Genomic DNA, 25,201 nt, shown 5'->3' with positions numbered 1-25,201 from the left:
ACTTACTTCAAATATAATGCTTTCCCCAATCGTGAAAAGAGCTCGTGGAGCTGTAGAAATATTCTCTCTTCTTCTGTATGTTCTTCTTATTCTTCTATATCTCACAACTAATGTTAATATTCTCTCCTCCTCATCCTCGATTTGAAAAATGCTCCACCGAACGTCAACATAAATGATTCTTTCAATAAGAGGTGAAATGAGCATCAAACTACCAGTAGCAAGTGGCATTTTGGGGTGGCACCCACCCCGGAAACCCCTCTGGCTCCGCTTCTGCATATATCCTCTCTGGGCTTCCATAGCTTTTTTTTACAGTGGAGATGAAGTTTATGAATTGCGTAGTTGGGTTGATGAGACATTGGATTGCGCACTGAAATTGAACAGTGAATAGGCATTTCAATGTCATAGCCTTAGCCGGTGGTAATTTGTGGAATAGACACCGCCTGGAATGTGGTTTTAACCAATCAGCATCCAGGATTAAGCCACCCCGTCTAAAAGGAAAGAAGTATGTTCTCCTTGTGATGTTCAGAGGCCGAGGAACAATGACCTTAAGTTCGGCAAAAATGTAGCAAAACAATTCCGAAATGTAATAAATGTCATAATTTGATGGATTTATGACTTTGGTGCAGTAATCAAACACTTGGCTCAACATTTTCAGCAGTTGGTCTATCAACTCAGGGGGGAAAAATATACAAAAAAATACAATCTCAGCTGCTGGAAAATATATTTATAATATATTTTGTACTTACTGTATTGCTCAAATTGATCCGAGAATATAAATGATGTAGTCCGAATCGAACATAAGGGAAGGGTTAAACCTGTAATGGAAAAGGGGAAGGAGAGACATTGGGAATCAATTCCATTAACTGGCAGCAACTGTATTTCACTCTGCTTGGTGGTTGTGGCTGGCTGGCTTAGGGCCTACTTGGCTGAGTGTGTGTCCAGAATGCCTGGTCAGGGTAAAGCGTAGGTATGGTAGGCCTAAAGGCATCCAGGTGCCTGCATCAATGATGCTCTTATGGACAGTCTGTAAGCGTGTTCATGTTAGTGAACCTCCACGCGAAGGTCCCTTTAAGCATTTCTTAAAGGACACATTCAGGTAGTCCCTTTGGCCCATTTGCTGTGTCTAGAAGGAGCATGAGAGAACGAAGAGGGCGTTTAATTACAGTTCAGCCGTTCACTTACACAGGGCCACAGTGTAATTCCTCCAGCTGCAAGCCTCATTTGCATTTAACCATCAAGCCTGAGACGGAAATGGGAACGGGGTGTAACACACTCTATGAGAGAGGTAGCAGAAGAGAGAAAATGTGGTAATTACAGACTGCTTCCCAAATAGCACTCTATTTCCCTATAGTGCACTACTTTTGACCAGAGCCCTGTGGGCCCTGTTCAAAAGTAGTGCTTTATGTAGGGAACAGGGTGCCATTTGGGAAACCCCCATAGACCAAGCTGTGAGTTGGGAAAGGATGGCTTGGCTTCCTTCCTCATCCACCCTTTTCATCTGCTTGTTCAATGCTTCATTCTCCCACATACACCCATACTCTCTAAACTGCACCACTACAGGGGGCTAAAAGCATTGTTTTTCGTAGACTCAGAATTCTGAAAATGCTTTATCACTATATCAGGGTCCCAAATGGCACGCTATTCCCCCATATAGTGCTATATAGGAAATACAATGACATTTGGGATGCAATTTAGATCTGGTTCAATACATTCTCCTAAGCTGGATGTTATCATTTAGGCACACACACATTTAGGTCATGCTTGGACACTTGGCTGCAGTCAGTTGGCTACCACACTGCTCCACCTCTTTGTGCTGCGTACCAGAGCACATTTTTTACATACCTGCCTGTCACATGCTGTCTGTGTCTGTGATAGCAGGATCGTATTCGCTAGGCACCAAACCAAAGAAAACAGGGAGGGTCTACATTTTTATCTTCCATTGCAAAACGTTTTGTTTTTGTTTTGAGCCCTAATGTATCTGTCAATTGTTAGCCTGGGAGACACAGAGATGTTAGGTGTCTATGGAGCACTAGATGGCAGACAGGAACACCAGACCCCCCCATACTCAACTACACACAGAGTTATCATAACAACATCACAGATGGAGAGGGAGAGAGAGAGAAAATTTGAATGGTAAAATCCCTTGTATTGGACTCTCCAGTACTTGAACATTCAACCCTCAGAAGTCATGCACCAATGCGCTGTGTAAGAAAAACAGAGAGAGAGATTGATTTTTTTGTCTTACTTTGTGACATCCTCATTATACTAAAAACACCACATTAACCCCCCAAAAAAAAAAAAAACATACATAACACCACTACTTCAACAAAATCACATTACACAACCCAGCACAATCCAATTCAGCTCCACACTACAAAAATACATGTCAGAAATACAGACAGCCCCCCTAAACCCCCATACCTCCTGAAACATCTCCACATTATTCAACATTATGTTGAACAAAAATTCAACACTAAGGCGCACAGAGACCATCCCTTTAAATAATAACACAGGGTCAGTTGCCCCCTACCTCTGATCCGGTTTCTTCTCGTTAGCTATATGGCCAACTTGGCCTGCCCAAACATAATTTATTTGAACTGTGGGCCAAAACAAACATCCCACAGAAAACACCACCCCCAACCTTATACACAGGCAGTCCAACAGACACAATACCGGCATCACCCTCGGCATCACCCTCGGCATCACCCTCGGCATCATCCTCGGCATCACCCTCGGCATCACCCTCGGCATCACCCTCGGCATCACCCTCGGCATCACCCTCGTACACACAGGAAAAAAGCATGCTGAACAGTTTCAGTTGATACACGAGACGGACACCCCTCCCAGACCCTCGGGTCAAACCGAGCCAACCAGCTATTTCTGGCCAGGGTCCCACGAACCACCCTTCACTGGAGGTCTCCTGTCCTTTTCAGCCCTGGGAGCTTGTCCAGCTGAACCTCCACCTTTGATGCTTTCCTCACTGCCTTTCAGTTTTTAAGGTTCCTCACTTTGACACTGAGATCACACAACGCCAGGGTCGGAGTGTTACAGTAAAAGTCAGTAAGTCTTTCGGACCGTACTGCCAGTCCCCGGTCTCTGCTGTCAATTGTAGTGGCCGACCAAACCCTCCTGGGCTCAGGCAGCGTCTCATGGACCTCCCCAATGACCCTCAGTTAGCACTATTCGGAATCCTTGGGAAATCCCTACATTTAAACCCTAGCCTTCCCCTAACCCTAACCTAAACCATAGCCCTAACCTTAAGACATAGAGAGACAGAAAGATTGAGATTGAGTATGGGTGTTCTATTCCTAATCACAATGCTGTCTTTGGTTCTTGTTCTCGCACAGACAACAATCCTGATATTTCAACAGAATGCCCACTTTGAGACACAAGGAGAGGCAGCTTGCTGCTCGTCTCGTCTCTCTGCCGGACGGGTGTCTTCAGCAGGAGTGAAGTGTTCAGGTAAATAATGAATGGTTCACACACACGCACGCTTCACGTCCATACGGGCCACAGGAGGCAGGGTTGGGGAATAACATGTAAGGGATTACAAAAAACGGTAACTTTAATCCGTTCTGTTACCAGCATAAATATTGTAATCAGATTAGATACTTTTGAAAAGTTAGATGATTACTTCTAGGATTACTTTTAAATTCAGAATGGATGCTTGCAAAAAAAAAAATTGGACACTTTTCTGTTTTCTCAATGACATTCAAATCAGCATTGAAAATATCAGCCTGAGTGAGTCTGACCACAAGTCAGAGACCACTATGATGACACACCAAATGTGTTTGATATATCCGGGAAAAGAGCAGGAATAGGCTTTGTAGGCTACAGTCCAAGCTATGTCTTTCAATGGTGCGACTGTTGTCGACATCCACAGATTATCCAATTTGAATAAACGCTTGGAGGCAAGGATGACAGCAGTGGTGTAGTCTACGGCAATACGGATATCACTTATTATTGATATCTACATAGCGCATTGATGTGAATCACACTGCTGCTCTCTCATTTAGCAATTTGCGCCTCACGGATTGTGGTTGTTTTGGATGGCTGTTCACAAATCTAAATGTGTATTTGAACCCAATAATGGTTGAATTCAACCATTATTGGGATGCTTATCAATCAATCTATCAATCATTGTTTTTGAAAAATGCACTCTTGCAACAGCTGCACAGTGTGGATCCAGGACTATGTAATAAAAGTGGGGCTTTTATTGCTCAATCTAATTCATGCTGATAAAAAAATGGACACATGCTCAAACTTGCACACTTTTGATAGACTTAAGGGGCAATATGTAGTTGCTACATCCATTTTTGGACTTATACATTATATATACACTACCGGTTAAACGTTTTAGAACACCTACTCATTCCAGGGGTTTTCTTTATGTTTTGTATTTTCTACACTGTAGAATAATAGTGAAGACATCAAAACTATGAAATAACACATATGGAATCATGTAGTAACCAAAAAAGTGTTAAACCTATCAAAATGTATTTTATATTTGTGATTCTTCAAATAGCCACCCTATACCTTGATGACAGCTTTTCACACTCTTGGCATTCTCGCAACCAGTCACCTGGAATGCATTTCAATTAACTTCTTAAAAGTAAATTTGTGGAACTTCTTTCCTTCTTAATGCGTTTGATCAGTTGTGTTGTGACAAGGTGGGGGGTATACAGAAGATAGCCCTATTTGGTAAAAGACCAAGTCCATATTATGGAATGAACAGCTCAAATAAGCAAAGAGAAATGACAGTCCATCATTACTTTAAGACATGACGGTCAGTCAATACGGAAAATGTCAAGAACTTTGAAAGTTTCTTCAAGTGCAGTCGCAAAAACCATCAAACGCTATGATGAAACTAGCTCTCATGAGGACAGCCAAAGGAATGGAAGACCCAGAGTTACCACTGCTGCAGAGGATAAGTTCATTAGTGTTACCAGCCTCAGGCCTCCTGAGTGGCACAGTGGTCTAAGGCACTGCAACGCAGTGCTAGCTGTGCCACTAGAGATTCTGGGTTCGAGTCCAGGCTCTGTTGCAGTCGGCTGCGACCGGGAGACCCATGGTGCGATGCACAATGGGCCCAGCGTTGTCCGGGATAGGGGAAGATTTGGCCGGCAGAGATGTCCTTGTCCCATTGCACACTAGCAACTCCTGTGGCGGGCCGGGTGCAGTGGACGCTGACACGGTTGCCAGATGCACGGTGTTTCCTCCAAAACGTTGGTGTGGCTGGCTTCCTGGTTAAGTAGGCATTGTGTCAAGAAGCAATGCGGCTTGGTTGGGTTATGTTTTGGAGGACGCACAGCTCTCGACCTTTGCCTCTCCCGAGTCTGTACGGGAGTTGCAGCAATGAGACAAGACTAACTACCAATGGGATAACATGAAATCTGGGAGAAAAACAGGGTAAACAAAAAAAAGAGTTACCAGTCTCAGAAATTGCAGCCCAAATAAATTCTTCACAGGGTGAAAGTTAGACACATCTCAATATCCACTGTTCAGAGGAGACTGTGTGAATCAGGCATTCATGGTTGAATTGCTGCAAAGAAACCACTACTAAAAGACACAAATAATAAGAAGAGACTTGCTTGTGCCAAGAAACATGAGCAATGGGCATTAGACCGGTGAAAAGTCCAAATTGGAGATTTTTGGTTACAACCGTCGTGTCTTTGTGAGATGCGGTGAGGGTGAACGGATGATCTCCTCATGTGTGTTTCCCACGTAAAGCATTGAGGAGGAGGTGTTATGGTGGGGGGGGTGCTTTGCTAGTGACACTGTCTGTGATTTATTTAGAATTCAAGGCACACTTACCAGCATGGCTACCACAGCATTCTGCAGCGATGTGCCATCCCATCTGGTTTGGGCTTGGTGGGACTATCATTTGTTTTTCAACAGGACAATGACCCAACACACCTCCAGGCTGTGTAAGGACTATTTTACCAAGAAGGAGGGTGATGGAGTACTGCATCAGATGACCTGGCCTCCACAATCACCCAATCTCAACCCAATTGAGATTGTTTGGGATGAGTTGGACTGCAGAGTGAAGGAAAAGCAGCCCGCAAGTGCTCAACGTAAGTGGAAACTTCTTCAAGACTGTTGGAATAGCATTCCAGGTGAAGCTGGTTGAGAGAATGCCAAGAGTGTGAAAAGCCGTCGTCAAGGCAAAGGGTGGCTATTTGAAAAATCTCAAATAAAAAATATATTTGTTTAACACGTTTTTGATTACTATCATATGTGTTATTTCATAGTTCTGATGTCTTTACTATTATTCTACAATGTAGAAAATAGTAAAAAATAAAGGAAAACCCTTCAATGAGTAGGTGTTCTAAAAAATGTAACCAGTAGTGTGTATATACAGTACCTGTCAAAAGTTTGGACACACATATGGGTTTTCAATGGTTTTTCTTTATTTTTACTACTTTCTACATTGTAGAATAATATTGAAGACTTCAAAACTATGAAATAAGACATATGTATCACATAGTAACCAAAAAAGTGTAAAACAAATCAAAATAGATATACTATTTGAGATTCTTCAAAGTAGTCACCACCTTATTCCGTTTGTAGCGCACTACTTTTGACCAGGGCCCATAGGGCTCTGGTCAAAAGTAGTGCACTATATAGGGAAAAGGGTGCCATTTGAGACACACCCTTCATGTCCAGATGTAATCCAGATGGCTGGCCACAGTGGAGCCCTGATCCTAGCCCCCCCTCACCCAGAGTTCAGATATCAACCTCAATGATCCCTGGAGAAAGCTCCATCATAATTACAGCTCAGATTACATCACAGGATGCTAGCAAGGACTGAATCCATACCGTCCTAAATGTTCCAATATTCCCTATATGGAGCATTACTTTTGACTAAAACCTTATGGGAATAGGGAATACAGATGTTGAATCTAATTTGATCACCTTGTTGCAGGATAACTTTCCTGCAACACACACATCTATAAAGTTTAGAGGCTTAAAAAAGGCTTTAAAAAGGCTTTAAAAAATACTTATAAAAAGGCTTTTAAGGTTTGTAATTTCCACTTTGAAATTTCAGACTTGATTTCCCCTCATGAAAAATGTATCAACCTCTACCAAAAATGTCCATGAACGCACCCTTCTGGTCAGACTCCGGAGACGGGCACATCGTGCACCACTCCCTAGCATTCTTCTCGCCAATGTCCAGTCTCTTGACAACAAGGTTGATGAAATCCGAGCAAGGGTAGCATTCCAGAGGGACATCAGAGACTGTAACGTTCTTTGCTTCACGGAAACATGGCTCACTGGAGAGACGCTATCGGAGTCGGTGCAGCCAGCTGGTTTCTCCAGGCATCGCACCGACAGAAACAAACATCTTTCTGGTAAAAAGAGGGGCGGGGGCGTATGCCTTATGATTAACGAGACATGGTGTGACCACAACAACATACAGGAACTCAAGTCCTTCTGTTCACCTGATTTAGAATTCCTCACAATCAAATGTCGACCGCATTATCTACCAAGGGAATTCTCTTCGATTATAATCACAGCCGTATATATTCCCCCCCAAGCAGACACATCGATGGCTCTGAACAAACTTTATTTGACTCTTTGCAAACTGGAATCAATTTATCCTGATGCTGCATTCATTGTAGCTGGGGATTTTAACAAGGCTAATCTGAAAACAAGACTCCCTAAATTGTATCAGCATATCGATTGTGCAACCAGGGCTGGAAAAACCTTGGATCATTGCTATTCTAACTTCCGCAACGCATATGAGGCCCTGCCCCGCTCTCCTTTCGGAAAAGCTGACCACGACTCCATTTTGTTGATCCCTGCCTACAGACAGAAACTAAAACAAGAAGCTCCCGCGCTGAGGTCTGTTCAACGCTGGTCTGACCAATCTGATTCCACACTTTGAGACTGCTTCCATCACGTGGACTGGGATATGTTAACCCTCGCAAGGCTGCAGGCCCAGACAGCATCCCCAGCCGCGCCCTCAGAGCATGCGCAGACCAGCTGGCTGGTGTGTTTACGGACATATTCAATCAATCCCTATCCCAGTCTGTTGTTCCCACATGCTTCAAGAGGGCCACCATTGTTCCTGTTCCCAAGAAAGCTAAGGTAACTGAGCTAAACGACTACCGCCCGTAGCACTCACTTCCGTCATCATGAAGTGCTTTGAGAGACTAGTCAAGGACCATGTCACCTCCACCCTACCTGACACCCTAGACCCACTCCAATTTGCTTACCGCCCAAATAGGTCCACAGATGATGCAATCTCAACCACACTGCACACTGCCCTAACCCATCTGGACAAGAGGAATACCTATGTGAGAATGCTGTTCATCGACTACAGCTCGGCATTTAACACCATAGTGCCTCCAAGCTCGTCATCAAGCTCGAGACCCTGGGTCTCGACCCCGCCCTGTGCAACTGGGTACTGGACTTCCTGACGGGACGCCCCCAGGTGGTGAGGGTAGGCAACAACATCTCCACCCCGCTGATCCTCAACACTGGGGCCCCACAAGGGTGCGTTCTGAGCCCTCTCCTGTACTCCCTGTTCACCCACAACTGGGTGGCCACGCACGCCTCCAACTCAATCATCAAGTTTGCGGACGACACAACAGTGGTAGGCTTGATTACCAACAACAACAAGACGGCCTACAGGGAGGAGGTGAGGGCCCTCGGAGTGTGGTGTCAGGAAAATAACCTCAGACTTAACGTCAAAAAAACTAAGGAGATGATTGTGGACTTCAGGAAACAGCAGAGGGAACACCCTCCTATCCACATCGATGGAACAGTAGTGGAGAGGGTAGTAAGTTCCTCGGCGTACACATCACAGACAAACTGAATTGGTCCACCCACACAGACAGCATCGTGAAGAAGGCGCAGCAGCGCCTCTTCAACCTCAGGAGGCTGAAGAAATTCGGCTTGTCACCAAAAGCACTCACAAACTTCTACAGATGCACAATCGAGAGCATCCTGTCGGGCTGTATCACCGCCTGGTACGGCAACTGCTCCACCCACAACCGTAAGGCTCTCCAGAGGGTAGTGAGGTCTGCACAACGCATCACCGGGGCAAACAACCTGCCCTCCAGGACACCTACACCACCCGATGTCACAGGAAGACCATAAAGATCATCAAGGACAACAACCACCCGAGCCACTGCCTGTTCACCCCGCTATCATCCAGAAGGCGAGGTCAGTACAGGTACATCAAAGCTGGGACCGAGAGACTGAAAAACAGCTTCTATCTCAATGCCATCAGACTGTTAAACAGCCACCACTAACATTGAGTGGCTGCTGCCAACACACTGACTCAACTCCAGCCACTTTAATAATGGGAATTGATGGGAAATGATGTAAAATATATCACTAGCCACTTTAAACAATGCTACCTAATATAATGTTTACATACCCTACATTATTCATCTCATATGTATACGTATATACTGTACTCTATATCATCTACTGCATCTTTATGTAATACATGTATCACTAGCCACTTTAACTATGCCACTTTTTTACATACTCATCTCATATGTATATACTGCACTCGATACCATCTACTGTATCTTGCCTATGCCGCTCTGTACCATCACTCATTCATATATCTTTATGTACATATTCTTTATCCCCTTACACTTGTGTCTATAAGGTAGTAGTTTTGGAATTGTTAGCTAGATTACTTGTTGGTTATTACTGCATTGTCGGAACTAGAAGCACAAGCATTTCGCTACACTCGCATTAACATCTGCTAACCATGTGTATGTGACAAATAAATTTGATTTGATTATAATCCATATAAACATTCACTTTTCCTGTTGCTGCAGGGATATTTTCAAGCGTAGAAGACTGGCTCAAATCATGATCTTACATCTGTAGGGTACTATTTGGAATGCCCACCTTACTTTCCTAAGGCAGGTGTAACAAGTGCGCTGAGAGTTGGAACGCAAGTTCAGTGAGTGTTTTAATAAATAAAAGCAACAATGAACACGAAACACAAACAACGCACCGACATGAAAACAGAGTCAATATAACCTGAGTAAAGAACCAATGGGTGTGACAGATAAAGGGAAGATAATCAAGGAGGTGATGGAGTCCTGGTGAGTGTCATGAGGCGCAGGTGCACGCTTGACGATGGTGACAGGTGTGCGGGATAATCAGCAGCCTGATGACCTAGAGACAGGAGAAGTGTATACGTGACAGCAGGCCCCTAGCTTCAACACTCCGATACACACAGATGTGGAAAACCTCCACCAAGCAGATCTAGAATCCTACCTCTTCTGTTGTGCTCAATGTTACCTTGTGAATGTCTTTGAAGTCATGTGAGGTGTATGCAGTAGAACCTCAAACCAAAGTAGGTCAACAAGGGTTTGTCTCAAATGGGACGGTATTAGAGCTCTATGTGCCTTGGTCAAAAGCAGTGCACTATATAGGGAACAGGGTGCCATTTGGGATGCAGACCCAGGCTGAGAAACCTTCCTCATCTGTTGGGCTCAATGTCACTTCGTGAATCTCTTTGAAGTCACGTGAGGTGTATAGGAAGAGTATATGCAGAAGGCAGTAGGCTGTGGTCTGTGTTCACTGAGCTAATTCAAAGACATAATGAGCTACAGCACATCAATCCATCGTGGAGGCATGTGCTGTCTAGTGTCTGTCTAATGTGGTAAAATTACTTTAATACAAACCCAAATCAGATGTCTTCTTTAATACTTTAACTAATATGTTGTCAGTGCACTCACAACAGCCAGCCAATCGACATGCTGTGACTTATCACATGTCCTGGTTATTATTACAGTCTCCTTGACGACATAAGAAAGGAAGTGGAACCTTTGAAGGGATAATTGCTTGACTTTCTGTGACATCTCAAGGGATTGAGAGGTCTAAAGACTATGTTTAAAAAGCTGCTGTGTGTTGAATTTAAAGCACGTTTAGGGGTTAGGACAGCTTAAAGCTCATGAATAATGTCGTAACCAATTGAATAACATTTCACCTTCTCTCTATACCTGACAATACCAGACAATAGCCTTGTACTTTCTTATTTTCTGGAAATCATATCAAATCCACTTTAAGCCGTAGAGCATTGTTTGGTTATTTTCTTGAGTGAAATGTACGTTTTGAAGTTCCTCACAATTCTCAGCCAGTTCAATATTTCCAGTTATTTCAATTCTTCCTTTGCCTCTCCACCAACCACTACTCAACCACTACACAAATTACTGTAAGATTACAGGGACATGGAGAAAAGAATAAAGACATTGATGTCTTCAACATGAAACAGAAGATATTGCTACATTTATCAGGAATGTTGGAAGAGGAATTTACCTCAAAGGAATTTTTAGAAAAAAACACCTTATTTTTAAAACATGATACTGTGCAAAGGTTAAAAATGTATCTTTGCCAGGTAGTACCACTGTAGCACTAATTCCCAAAAGTTTTTGGGACACTGTAAAGTCCATGGAGAATAAGAGCACCTCCTCCCAGCTGCCCACTGCACCGAGGCAAGGAAACACTGTCACCACTGATAAATCTACCATAATCAAGAATTTCAATAAGCATTTTTCTAGGGCTGGCCATGCTTTCCGCCTGGCTACCCCTACCCCGCCCAACAGCTAGTAACCCCACAGCAACTCCCCCGCTTCTCCTTCACCCAAATCCAGATAGCTGATGTTCTGAAAGAGCGGCAAAATCTGAACCCCTACAAATCAGCTGGGCTAGATAATCTGGACCGTCTCTTTCTAAAATTATCTGCCACAATTGTTGCAACTCCTATTACTAGCCTGTTCAACCTCTCTTTCGTATCGTCTGAGCCAAACTGTTACAGACCTATATCCATCCTGCCCTGTCTTTTTTCGAAAGCCAAGTTAAAAAACAGATCACCGACCATTTTGAATCCCACCGTACCTTCTCCACTATGCAATCTGGTTTCCGAGCTGGTCTTGGGTGCACCTCAGCCACGCTCAAGGTCCTAAAAGATATCATAACCGCCATCGATAAGACAGTATTGTGCAGACTTCTTCATCAACCTGGCCAAGGCTTTCGACTCTGTCAATCACTGCATTCTTATCGGCAGACTCAATAGCCTTGTTTTCTCAAATGACTGCCAGAGTATTCAATTCTCGTGCCGACTCTTTCCTTTGTAGATGCTGCTGGTGATTCTCTGGTCCACCTCTATGCAGACGACACCATTCTTTGGACACTGTGTTAACAAACCACCAAACGAGCTTCACTACTCTGGACAGTTCTGACTTAGAATATGTGGACAACTACAAACACATAGGTGTCTGGTTAGACTTTAAACTCTCCTTCCAGACTCACATTAAGCATCTCCAATCCAAAATTAAATCTAGAATCGGCTTCCTATTTAACAAGAAAGCCTCCTTCACTCATGCTGCCAAACATACCCTCGTAAAACTTACTATCCTACCGATCCTTAACTTCAGTGATGTCATTTACAAAATAGCCTCCAACACTCTACTCAGCAAATTGGATGTAGTCTAACACAGTGCCATCAGTTTTGTCACCAAAGCCCCATATACTACCCACCACCGCGACCTGTATGCTCTCATTGGCTCCAGGTCATCTATAAGTCTTTGCTAGGTAAAGCCCCGCCTTATCTCAGCTCACTGGTCACAATAGCAACACCCACCCGTAGCACGCGCTCCAGCAGTTATGTTTGACTGGTAATCCCCAAAGCCAACACCTTCACCTTCCAGTTCTCTGCTGCCAATGACTGGAACGAATTGCAAAAATCACTGAAGCTGGAGACTTATATCTCCCTCCCTAGCTTTAAGCATCAGCTGTCAGAGCAGCTTACCGATCACTGTACCTGTACACAGCCCATCTGTAAATAGCACACCCAACTACCTCATCCCCATATTGTTATTTTTTGTTGTTGTTGCTCTTTTGCACCCCAGTATTTCTACTTGCACATTATCATCTATCACTCCAGTGTTAATGCTAAATTGTAATTATTTCACCACTGTGGCCTATTTGCCTTTCCTCCCTAATCTTACTACATTTGCACACACTTTACATATATTTCTCTATTGTGTTCTTGACTGTAGGTTTCTTTATCCCACGTGTAACGCTGTGTTGTTTTTGTCTCACTGCTTTGCTTTATCTTGGCCAGGTCACAGTTGTGAATGAGAACTTGTTCTCAACTGGCCTACCTGGTTAAATAAAGGTGAAATAAAAAATATTTAAAAAAAAAAATATATAGATATATATAAAAAACAACTTCAAACATTAATACATTACAGCAGTTACATTGCGTGTGTGTGAGCGAGAGAGAGAGAATCATTGCACTTTATCTCTGTTCTCTTGCTTTCATTTCCATTCCTTTCTAGTGGTGGAATGAGCTGATCTCACAGGAGCACCTCCTCTTCACCTCCATTTAGCTCATTCTGTCTGAAGCCCTTCGATCGCATTTCCCCATCACCTCCGAACGCACGTAATGCAAACACACACACACAGGCCTATTCTCTGCCACCTTGGCTTCCAGTTCTCTGAGGCTGCCTGCATAACCCTTTCTGATTAAAACTGAATGCAGAGGAGAGAAAAAAGAATGATGCAGAGGCAAATAGAGTAAGGAGAATGATGAATGTGGTTTTGAGATTGCTTTTGGTTCCTCCTTCACAAACTCCTAGATGTGATACTGTAGCTTCTGCTTTTAATAATCTGTGCCTATAAAGGTGTGTCATGGTGTATAAGGTGTATGCTTTCTCAGATAAGGAACGTAGTGAGTGACATGACCTCAATTTCTTTCTGAGGATATGAAGTTTGAAAAGGCACAGTGAATGCATCCCAAATGGCACCCTATTCACTATACATTGTTGGGTGCCATTTGGGATGCAGCGGGTGTCATCTCTATGTACACGGAGCAAAAATATAAATGTAACATGTAAAGTGTTGGTCCCATGTTTCATGAGCTGAAATAAAACATTCCAGAAATGTTCCATGCACAGATAAATAAGATTTATCTCAAATTTCTTGCACAAATTTGTTTACATCCCTGTTAGTGAGCATTTCTCCTTTGCCAAGGAATATCAAGAATCTGATTAAACAGCATCTGATTAAACAGCATGATCATTATACAGCTGCACCTTTGATGGCCACAAGAGGAGTGGGACAACTTTCCACCATCCACAGCCGGATCAACTCTATGCGAAGGAGATGTGTCGCGCTGCATGAGGCAAATGGTGGTCACACCAAACACTGACTGGTTCTCTGATCCACACCCCTACCTTCTTTTAAAGTATCTGTGAAATCCATAGATTAGGGCCTAATTAATTAATTAATTAATTTTCCATTGACTGATTTCCATATATCAATTGTAACTCAATAAAATCTTTGAAATTGTTGCATGTTGCGTTTATATTTTTATTCAGTATAAAGGACATTTTCCTCCATACTTCTGAAGGTCTTTTGCAGCCATTTGCATACCGTGTTTGCCATTAGTCAGTAGTGCTGTATAGCAGTAGCAGAATTGTTGCATAGAGAAACTACGGTCATGGTTGAAATGATGTGTCTGTATGCACACACACACAGACACAGACACACACACACACACACACACACACACACAGACGGCTGCTGTCACCATCTGATGAATACCCCCAAGGTGCACTGTGTCACCTTTCTAAATTAAATCTGTGGCTCTCTGTTTATCCAACCTAATAAAACAAAGGAGGACTTGACCTTCAGGCTGGTTCACAGCAGAACACACACATATTGCACACACACAAACACGCACGCACAGACGGACACACACACGCACTCAAACACACAGATGTACACACGTACATTCCCACAAACTCACACATGCATGCACAGTCCCATATAGACTCATCAATCATCATCATCCTCTGCTCTTCATCATTTGTATCTATAAAGACTCCCCCAAGTGCGTGACCAAGGCTCATTTCGCTTAGTCGTGAGAGGAGGATTGTGGGTCACGGAAGCTCAGCACTGATCCGTCAGAGACCATTGACATCTTGTAACTCTCCTTAGCTACCGTTGAGCGGGACTGCATTTCAAATGGCACCCTATTCCTTATGTATTGCACTACTTTTGACCAGAGCCCTATGGGATTCCCTATGGGCCATGGTCAAATGTGCACTGTATAGGGAATAGGGTGTAATTTGGGACGCGAGCCGTCATAACGGAGATGGATGACAACGTCACAAAGGGAATGAGTCAGGGGAGTCAGACGGTGGCACAAAGGACCAGCGTACAAGGACAGCTAGTCTGTCTGTCTTAACTGTCATCTCTGTCTGGATGATTTGCTCTGTTTGCTGACTTCCCTGGTTCCTTACCAGGTAGCACCCTATTCCGTATTTTGTGCCATTTTGGATGCAGCCCGGGAATGATCTGTTTCCTATCTTGATGATTAGATTATATGGCTGGACAGCACATATAGTGCCTTCAGAAAGTATTCATACCCCTTGACTTTTGTTATTTTACTGCCTGAATTAAAAATGGATTAAATATACAGTATTTTTCTTTCGCCAATTTACATACAATACCCCATAATGACAAAGTAAAACATTTTTTTTTTTGCAAATTTATTGAAAATGAAATACAGAAATAGCTCATTTACATAATTATTTACACAGTCAACACTTTGTAGAAGCATCTTTGGCAGCGATTACAACTGTGAGTCGATCTGGATAAGTCTCTAAGAGATTTCCGCACCTGGATTGTGCAACATTTGCCCATGATTCTTTTTGAGATTCTTCTAGCTCTGTCTAATTGGTTGTTGAACATTCTCTGTCTTCTTGGTATGTAACTCCAGTCTAGATTTTGCCTTGTATTTTAGGATATTGTCCTGCTGAAAGGTGAGTTCATCTCCCAGTTTCTGATGGAAAGCAGACTTAACCAGGTTTTCCTCTAGGATTTTGCCTGTGTTTACAGCAGCTCCACTCCGTCCCTTTTCTATCCTGAAAAACTTAGTCCTTCACGATTACAAGCATACCCATTTAATGATGCAGCCACCACTATGCTTGAAAATATGGGGAGTGGTACCCACTAATGTGTTGTATTTGCCCCAAACATTTTTTGCAGTATTATTTTAATGCCTGGTTGCGAACAGGATGCATGTTTATTCTGTACAGGCTTCCTTCTTTTCACTCGGTCAATTGGGTAAAAAATAGGTGCCCTAGTCTTTGTGGTTGAATATGTGTATGAAATTCACTGCTTGACTAAGGGACCTTACAGGTAATTGTATGTGTGCCGTACAGATATGAGGTAGTCATTCAAAAATCATGTTCATCACTATTATTGCACACAGAGTGAATCCATGCTACTTATTATGTGACTTGTTAAGCAGATTTTTACTCCTGAACTTATTTAAGCTTGTCATAACAAAGGGGTTCTATACTTATTGACTCAAGACATTTTAAGTTTTTCATTTTTAATTCATTTGTAAAAATGTCTAAAACGTCATTCCACTTTGACATTTTGGGGTATTGTGCGTTGGCCAGTGAAAAACATCTAAATTGAATCTGTTTTAAATTCAGGCTAACACAACAAAATTTGGAAAAAGTCAAGGGTGTGAATACTTGTCTGGATGAGCTGCCCCAGTCTAAACAATGGCCTCTGGTGGAGAAACTGGGCTCCCTGGACCATCACATCTGGCCTTAGGAATAGGGGGTTGCAAAATTCCTGTAATTTTCCCCAAATTCCAGGTTTTCTGGAAGTCCGGGTTGATGGATCCCAGGTTTCCTGCTTATTCTCCCATGATTCAGGGAACATTCCAACGGAGATTTCTGAAAACCTGAGAATTTGTGGGAAATTACCCGGATTTTGCAACCCTACATCTGCCTTCAGGAAGTATGCAAGAGAGAACAGATAAAGTATGTTATGTTATTCGTGCATGACATTGTTTAAGTACTCTGACTCATATTTTTCTGAGGTACACAGAAACATAATGTCTCATACTTATTTGTAACGATGGATGGCTCACTCTAAACCCTCATCCAAGCCTTTTTTTGTGCTTTCACCACTTACCAACATTACATCGTTCACTACGCCCCCCTATTTACACACCTCACCTGTATTCTCTCCAAAATGTACTTCCTAAATAACACCTGATTCCTTATTTAGCACACTACTTTTGACCAGGGCCCATAGGGTTCTGGTCAAAAGTAGTGCACTATATGGTGAACAGGGTGCCACAAAGTCTCTTCCTTCTAAAGTACAACAGCATGGTAATATAGAGAATGATCTTGGACTACAGGAAAATGAGGGCTGTGCACGCTCCCATTCACATCGACGGTGCTGTAGGGGAGCAGGTCGAGAGCTTCAAGTTCCTTGGTGTCCACATCACTAAAGACCTATCATGATCCAAACACACTAAGATAGTCGTGAAGAGGGCACAACAATGCCTATTCCCCCTCAGGAGGCTGAAAATATTTGGCATGGGTCCTCAGATCCTCAAACATATCTACAGCTGCAAGAGCATCACCGCTTGGTATGGCAACTGCTCCGAGCTACAGAGTGTCATGACATTGCCCTCTTTGGGTACAGCGAGCACCATCCCCCTCTCTCTGCACCATCCCCCTCTCTCTCTTCCCCCTACACCAGGCTCTATTAGGCAGGTCATAAATTCCTGGAGGAGATTCTTCCTCATGACCAGACAGTGTAGAGAGAGAGAGTGAGTTTTCATAGAGAGAACAAAGGAACTTCTTCTGCCTCACTGAACTTGAGAACTGAACAATATTCATGTTCTGGAGAATGTAGGCAGTTTACGAACTGGTCCGTTTGGTACTATTTTGTGAAAATCATGAGAGACAATACAGCCACATTACCATAAACATGTTTATACAAGAGTCTCAGTTGTGAGGCTTGCATCTAATTGTTGTATAAAATGAATGGGTAAAGATTAAACTAATTGTGAAATTATGTAATGTGATTTTAAAATGTTCAACCTCTCTGGGATATGTGGGACGGTAGCGTCCCAACTGGCCAACATCCAGTGAAAATGCAGACCGCCAAATTTAAATAAATTACTATAAGAATTTCTTTGATGAAATCACACATGCAAGATAGCAAATTAAAGCTACAATTGTTGTGAATCCAGCCAATGTGTCAGATTTCAAAAATGCTTTACGGTGAAAGCAAACGATGCTATTATCTGAGGATAGCACCCCAGTAAACAAAGAGAGAAAAGCATATTTCAACCCTGCAGGCGTGACACAAAACGCAGAAATACAAATATAATTCATGCCTTACCTTTGACGAGCTTCTTCTGTTGGCACTCCAATATGTCCCATGAACATCATGGTCCTTTTGTTCGATTAATTCCGTTGATATATATCCAAAATGTCCATTTATTTGGCGCATTTGATCCAGAAAAACACTGGTTCCAACTTGCGCAACGTGACTACAAAATATCTCAAAAGTTACCTGTAAGCATTGTCCAAACATTTCAAACTACTTTTGTAATACAACTTCAGGTATTTTTATACGTAAATAATTGATAAAATTGAAGACGGGATAAACAGCGTTCAATACAGGATGATAACAAAGTGTAGCGAGCATTTCTGGTCACGCGCCTCTATCTAACAGTACACTTCAAGTTACCCTCGTTCTTCTTCATTACACAAAGGAAAAACCTCAACCAATTTCTAAAGACTGTTGACATCCAGTGGAAGTGATGGGAACTGCAAGCCCCTGCCTTTATAATTCTAGATTCCCAATGAAAGCCCATTGAAAAGAGAGTGACCTAAAAAAAAATGATTCCTGGATGGTTTGTCCTCGGGGTTTCGCCTGCCAAATAAGTTTTATTATACTCACAGACATCATTCAAACAGTTTTAGAAACGTCAGAGTGTTGTCTATCCAGATCTACTAATAATATGCATATCCTGGCTTCTGAGCCTGAGTAGCAGACCGTTTACTTTGGACACGCTTTTCATCCGGACGTGAAAATACTGCCCCCTATCCCAAAGAAGTTAATGAAGGAAACTCCAATTCCCTTTGGAGTTGAACTAAATCATAGGCCCACCCCATGAGCACAGACATTGATCTGGCGTCATGGGACAGCCCCTTTCTGCTCTTCTGAAAATAACCCCCACCTTGGTCATTTATCTTCAGACCATGATTCTCTCAATTACGAGAGGGCTAAGGTTTGAGTAGAGACCAGTTTACCTCGATAACCACGAGAAGGTTTCAGACAATTGCTGAATTCTTAACCATACCACTCTGAGACTATCGAACCGACAGAATAAGAACAAATCTTTGAGACTTATTACTAGTCTGCAGCTAGGAATTAGACATCATTGAACGTGAAGACCGACAACTGCCAAAACATCTATTCTATAACAACACTGAACATTACGCTAAACTATTCATTCTAACCACGGCAGAGAGAGCGAGAGAGCGGACACACTCTCCAACAGAAACAAACTTTCCAACAGAGACCACGACACACTGAGCGTAAATATATATATTGATTGCAATTATTCCCGAATGAGTGAGCGTTCATGTGCAAAGGATTAGCATTTAAATTGTAGTGTCTTTTACCTCAGTCAACCCCCACTTCCCTTTTGTCCACCATACCGGTTTATCTCACTAGGGAAACTCTGCTATCATTTCCTTGTAACTATCTACTGTTTGTTTGTTTATGCATTTCTGTGATCATTTAGTTCGTAAATAAATGAATTAAGACAATTGATATATGGATGACTCATAGTGATGACTGGGTTCGTGCAGACAACCAACAATTTCTGACATTTGGAATGAGACTAATGTAAGGTACAGAATAATTCATTTAATTAGAAGACTAATTGATTAGATATTAAAATATCTGAAAGTTACATTGGGGTAAAAAAGTATTTAGTCAGCCACCAATTGTGCAAGTTCTCCCACTTAAAAAGATGAGAGAGGCCTGTAATTTTCATCATAGGTACACTTCAACTATGACAGAGAAAACGAGAAAAAAAATCCAGAAAATCACATTGTAGGATTTTTACTGAATTTATTTGCAAATTATGGTGGAAAATAAGTATTTGGTCAATAACAAAAGTTTAACTCAATACTTTGTTATATACCCTTTGTTGGCAATGACAGAGGTCAAACGTTTTCTGTAAGTCTTCACAAGGTTTTCACACACTGTTGCTGGTATTTTGGCCCATTCCACCATGCAGATCTCCTCTAGAGCAGTGATGCTTTCGGGCTGTTGCTGGGCAACACGGACTTTCAACTCCCTCCAAAGATTTTCTATGGGGTTGAGATCTGGAGACTGGCTAGGCCACTCCAGGACCTTGAAATGCTTCTTACGAAGCCACTCCTTCGTTGCCCGGGTGGTGTGTTGGGATCATTGTCATGCTGAAAGACCCAGCCACGTTTCATCTTCAATGCCCTTGCTGATGGAAGGAGGTTTTCACTCAAAATCTCACGATACATGGCCCCATTCATTCTTTCCTTTACACGGATCAGTCGTCCTGGTCCCTTTGCAGAAAAACAGCCCCAAAGAATGATGTTTCCACCCCCATGCTTCACAGTAGGTATGGTGTTCTTTGGATGCAACTCAGCATTCTTTGTCCTCCAAACACGACGAGTTGAGTTTTTACCAAAAAGTTATATTTTGGTTTCATCTGACCATATGACATTCTCCCAATCTTCTTCTGGATCATCCAAATGCTCTCTATCAAACTTCAGACGGGCCTGGACATGTACTGGCTTAAGCAGGGGGACACGTCTGGCACTGCAGGATTTGAGTCCCTGGCGGCGTAGTGTGTTACTGATGGTAGGCTTTGTTACTTTGGTCCCAGCTCTCTGCAGGTCATTCACTAGGTCCCCCCGTGTGGTTCTGGGATTTTTGCTCACCGTTCTTGTGATCATTTTGACCCCACAGTGTGAGATCTTGCGTGGAGCCCCAGATCGAGGGAGATTATCAGTCGTCTTGTATGTCTTCCATTTCCTAATAATTGCTCCCACAGTTGATTTCTTCAAACCAAGCTGCTTACCTATTGCAGATTCAGTCTTCCTAGCCTGGTGCAGGTCTACAATTTTGTTTCTGGTGTCCTTTGACAGCTCTTTGGTCTTGGCCATAGTGGAGTTTGGAGTGTGACTGTTTGAGGTTGTGGAGAGGTGTCTTTTATATTGATAAGTTCAAACAGGTGCCATTAATACAGGTAACAAGGGGAGACAGAGGAGCCTCTTAAAGAAGTTACAGGTCTGTGAGAGCCAGAAATCTTGCTTGTTTGTAGGTGACCAAAAACTTATTTTCCACCATAATTTGCAAATAAATTCATTAAAAATCCTACAATGTGATTTTCTGGAGAGAAAAAAAATCTAATTTTGTCTGTCATAGTTGAAGTGTACCTATGATGAAAATTACAGGCTTCTCTCATCTTTTTAAGTGGGAGAACTTGCACAATTGGTGGGTGTCTAAATACTTTTTTGCCCCACTGTATATTAGAAAAATTATAACTTTGTAATCTGATTATTTTCCTTGGTGCCCCGACTTCCTAGTTAATTACAGTTACATGATTAAGTTAGTTTAATCGCGTAATAATAATTACAGATAATTTATTTGATAAAAATTATACCAGTTTAATGATACCAAAGACACGACAAGAGGATAGTGAGCACGGCCCAGTACATCACTGGGGCTGAGCTTCCTGTCATCCAGGACCTCTATACCAGGCGGTGTTAAGGAAGGTCCAAAAAATTGTCAAAGACTCCAGCCACCCTAGTCATAGACTGTTCTTTCTGCTACCACACGACAAGTGATTGCCAATTCTGGGACCAAAAGGCTCCTTAACAGCTTCTACCCCCAAGTAATAACATGGGTGAACAGTTAATCAAATGTCTACATAGACTATTTACATTGACCCCCTTATTTTATTCTTCTTTATTTGCGCTGAAACTCTTGCACATGCTCGATGTACACTCACTGGAAAATGTCTTACCAAGTAAAACTTCCAAAAGGACTAATGAATTGGAGCACTCAACTAAACATTATACAGGATGCCATTATACAGGATACGAACAGATGACTCATGTGTCGACGTCAAGCTGACGTCTTCCTCAAAGGCCCATCTGAACGCTACACTCACTGGTCTCTAACTGAACACTCTCAAATACTATACTGACACTCCGACATGCACACACACACGCGCACACACACACATTCACATTCCTTCACACTCTTCTCATACGCTGCTACTATCTGTTTATTATCTATGCATAGTCACTTTACCCCTACCTACATGTACATAATACCTCAATTACCTCAACTAACCTTTACCCATGTACATTGACTCGGTACCAGTACCCCTTGTATATAGCCTCGTTATTGATTATTCTATAGAGTTACTATTTTCCCTTGAGTTTATTTAGCAAACTTTTCTTACTTACTTTTTAAAGATTCTGCATTGTTGGTTAAGGGCTCGTAAGTAAGCAAATTCACAGTAACCCTACCCTAACCCTGTTGTATTCAGCGCATGTGACAAATACAATTTGATTTGAGAACGAATGAGGATGCTCTACTCTCCTCCTCAGACAGACTCCTCATGTTAATTTGTATTCTACATTAGGGGGGACTTTACAGCAGGGCTTTCTCTCTCCCTCTGATAGTCTGATTCATCCTCTACAGCAGACAGCCCCTGGTTGGCGTCTCATCTTCACTCAGAACAGCCACACCACAACATCCCAGATCTTCTCCATCGAAGCAGAGGACGTTAGATGAAACAGCATGATGACAAAAAAAGTGCTACCTCTGTACCTAACAAGCGCTGTGTCTGAGTGCTTCCCAAATGGCAGAGTCTTACAAGCCCTGGTCTAAAGTAGTGCACTAAATAGGGAATAGGTTGCCACTACATAGAGTGCCATTGTCACTACATAGGGAATAAAGTTGCCATTTGGGACACACACAGATAAAACAGCATGATGAGTCAGAATATATTCTCTCTCTGTACCTAACAAGCTGCACTGGCTGTCTGTCTGCATCATTACTGCATTGTATTCTGCTGTAACACCTCTGCATGGTAGAGAGAAGGAGACATGAGGAAAAATTCTGTGGATTAGTTATTAAGGCTTTGTTTTTTCCACTAGATTTGACAGGACTGTTTGGGCAGGAGATCAGAACAGCAAAATGGGAGGGTGTGAATGAAGTGTAATTTTAATGGTAGGATCAGTCAGGGGCAAACTTTTTAAATGCCGTTGCGGGTACCTCCTAACCCCTGGAAAACTGAGGTAGGGACACTGAACAGCTAGCTAGCTGTTTTCCAAATACATTTTGAGAGGATAGAAGAATGGTATGAAGGGGTGTGGTGATAAGTTCACCGTCTGTAGCTGCTGATTTTAATAATCCTCCTGTTCCTGCTGACGGTATATTCATGGCATCTTAAAGTCTTAAGTCCCAGCCACCAAGAGAAGACGGGCATTTCTGGAAATAATTCAACAGGCCTAGATGGAAAAAGAAGGCATAGCCTGTCTCCTATCCCCCTTAATAAAAGCCCCATCGTGAAATAAAAGGCACACGATAATGCATTCATCATGCATATTTCAAGCCTCAGACATCCACTTCATAGTCATTATGCCAAATCACATCAGAGCCTCTCAGGCTATCTTTATCTGATAATGAAAAATGCCATCCATTCTTAAGGGTTACATAGGTATTACAGACTCAGGTAATATTTTATATATTTTTTTATAATCCGTACATATCTATCTCACAATGCTAATTTTAAAAGTGCTTCACGTTGGAATATGTTTCCCTTTGTTTCTAACAGGTACACAGTTTTAGCTCTACCACATATTTTTGGGAATCCTGACCCGGGACGGGAGGGAGAGGGGCATGAACATAGAGATCCTATTCTGTGTGTGTGAGAACCATGCCATGTTCCCCATTACAGGTTGTGTATTCAAGGTCTAAGCACCGTACCACGGTTGGCCTGGACCACATTAATGTCATTATTATACCACTGCTTTTCTTTCCTCAGCATGGCACCCTATTCCTTTATAGTGCACTACTTTTGACCTTGGCCCATAGCGTATGCCAATATGGTCCCATTTAGGACCCAGTCCATGTCATACCTGGAGTAGCCCCTCGGCACTCTGGGGTGGTTTGTGTTTATGCTTTGGGTTTATTCAGTCTTTTTTCCCTTCTCTATGGCAGGAAGTGGTTACTTTACACATTTCCTGCTCAACTCCCTGTGCTCCTGGCTGTTTCTGGGACTGCCTGCCTGCCGTCTTGATGTTAAACATTCCCAGGCTCTCCTAACCTCCTGGCCTATCCGCCTGCACCGGCCAACAGAGCTCCCAGGTGAGTGTGTGGGCGGATCTCTTTCTTTTTCTCTCTATCTCTCTCGCTCTCTGTTTACATCTGTCAGTTTCTCTCTCTCTCTCTTTCCCTCTCTCCTTTCCCACTCTACCTCTACCTCTCTCAGTCCCCCTCCTCTTCTCCACTAATGAAGACAAGGTAGAGAGCAATCTGTATTTACGGTGTGCCAGTTACGGGCATGGATATGTGTGCATGTTTACCCTTCCGATGGATACCAGAGAATGAGAGCATTCCCAATCCAATGTGTGCAATGCAAACGGAATGGGATTTCTGTTGATGTGTTTAGTATTTTAACATACGGTCTGTGTACGTTTGACTCTCAGTAGTATTATTCAGCCTCAGTCTGAATATATCCATAATGATATTGTGGAAATAAACCCGGCATCAGCTCTTTCCTCCTCTTTCCCTCCACCCTTTTCTCTCATTCTGTTTTCCCATAATCCTCTGCTCTACACCTGTTCATAGACATGCTGTATGGGTTTGTTTAGGTTGTGTCTACTCAGTCAAAACTGAGCAGCATCCGCTGTCCAAAGAATATGATAACAAGGAACAGACCTTCCCCCACATACCAAACCTGTCTAAATGTAGCCATGTGATGCACTGCCTGCCTGTCTGTCTGTCCCTCCCTCTCCCTACCTCCATGTCCCCTCCAGGGAGCTTATCTTAATCATTTCCAGATCTCTGTGTCCACACAGCTGACTAAGAAAAACAAAAATAGAGAAATCTTCAGTGTTTACAAGGTAGCACTGCCGATCTTGCTGTTCCTGGCAGAGGTAGCTAGTATTGTGTGTGTGTGTGTGTGTGTGTGGACGTGTTTAACTATACTTGTGGGGACCAGAAGTCCCCAACAAGAATAGTAAACAAAAACAAATTTGACCAACTGGGGACATTCTGTTATTCCCCACAAGGTCTGATGCTATTTATAGGGGGTTTAAGG

This window comes from Oncorhynchus tshawytscha, linkage group LG28, assembly GCF_018296145.1.
Source record: "Oncorhynchus tshawytscha isolate Ot180627B linkage group LG28, Otsh_v2.0, whole genome shotgun sequence".
In the NCBI taxonomy this organism is placed as follows: Eukaryota; Metazoa; Chordata; class Actinopteri; order Salmoniformes; family Salmonidae; genus Oncorhynchus; species Oncorhynchus tshawytscha.
This window is presented reverse-complemented; position numbering follows the sequence as displayed.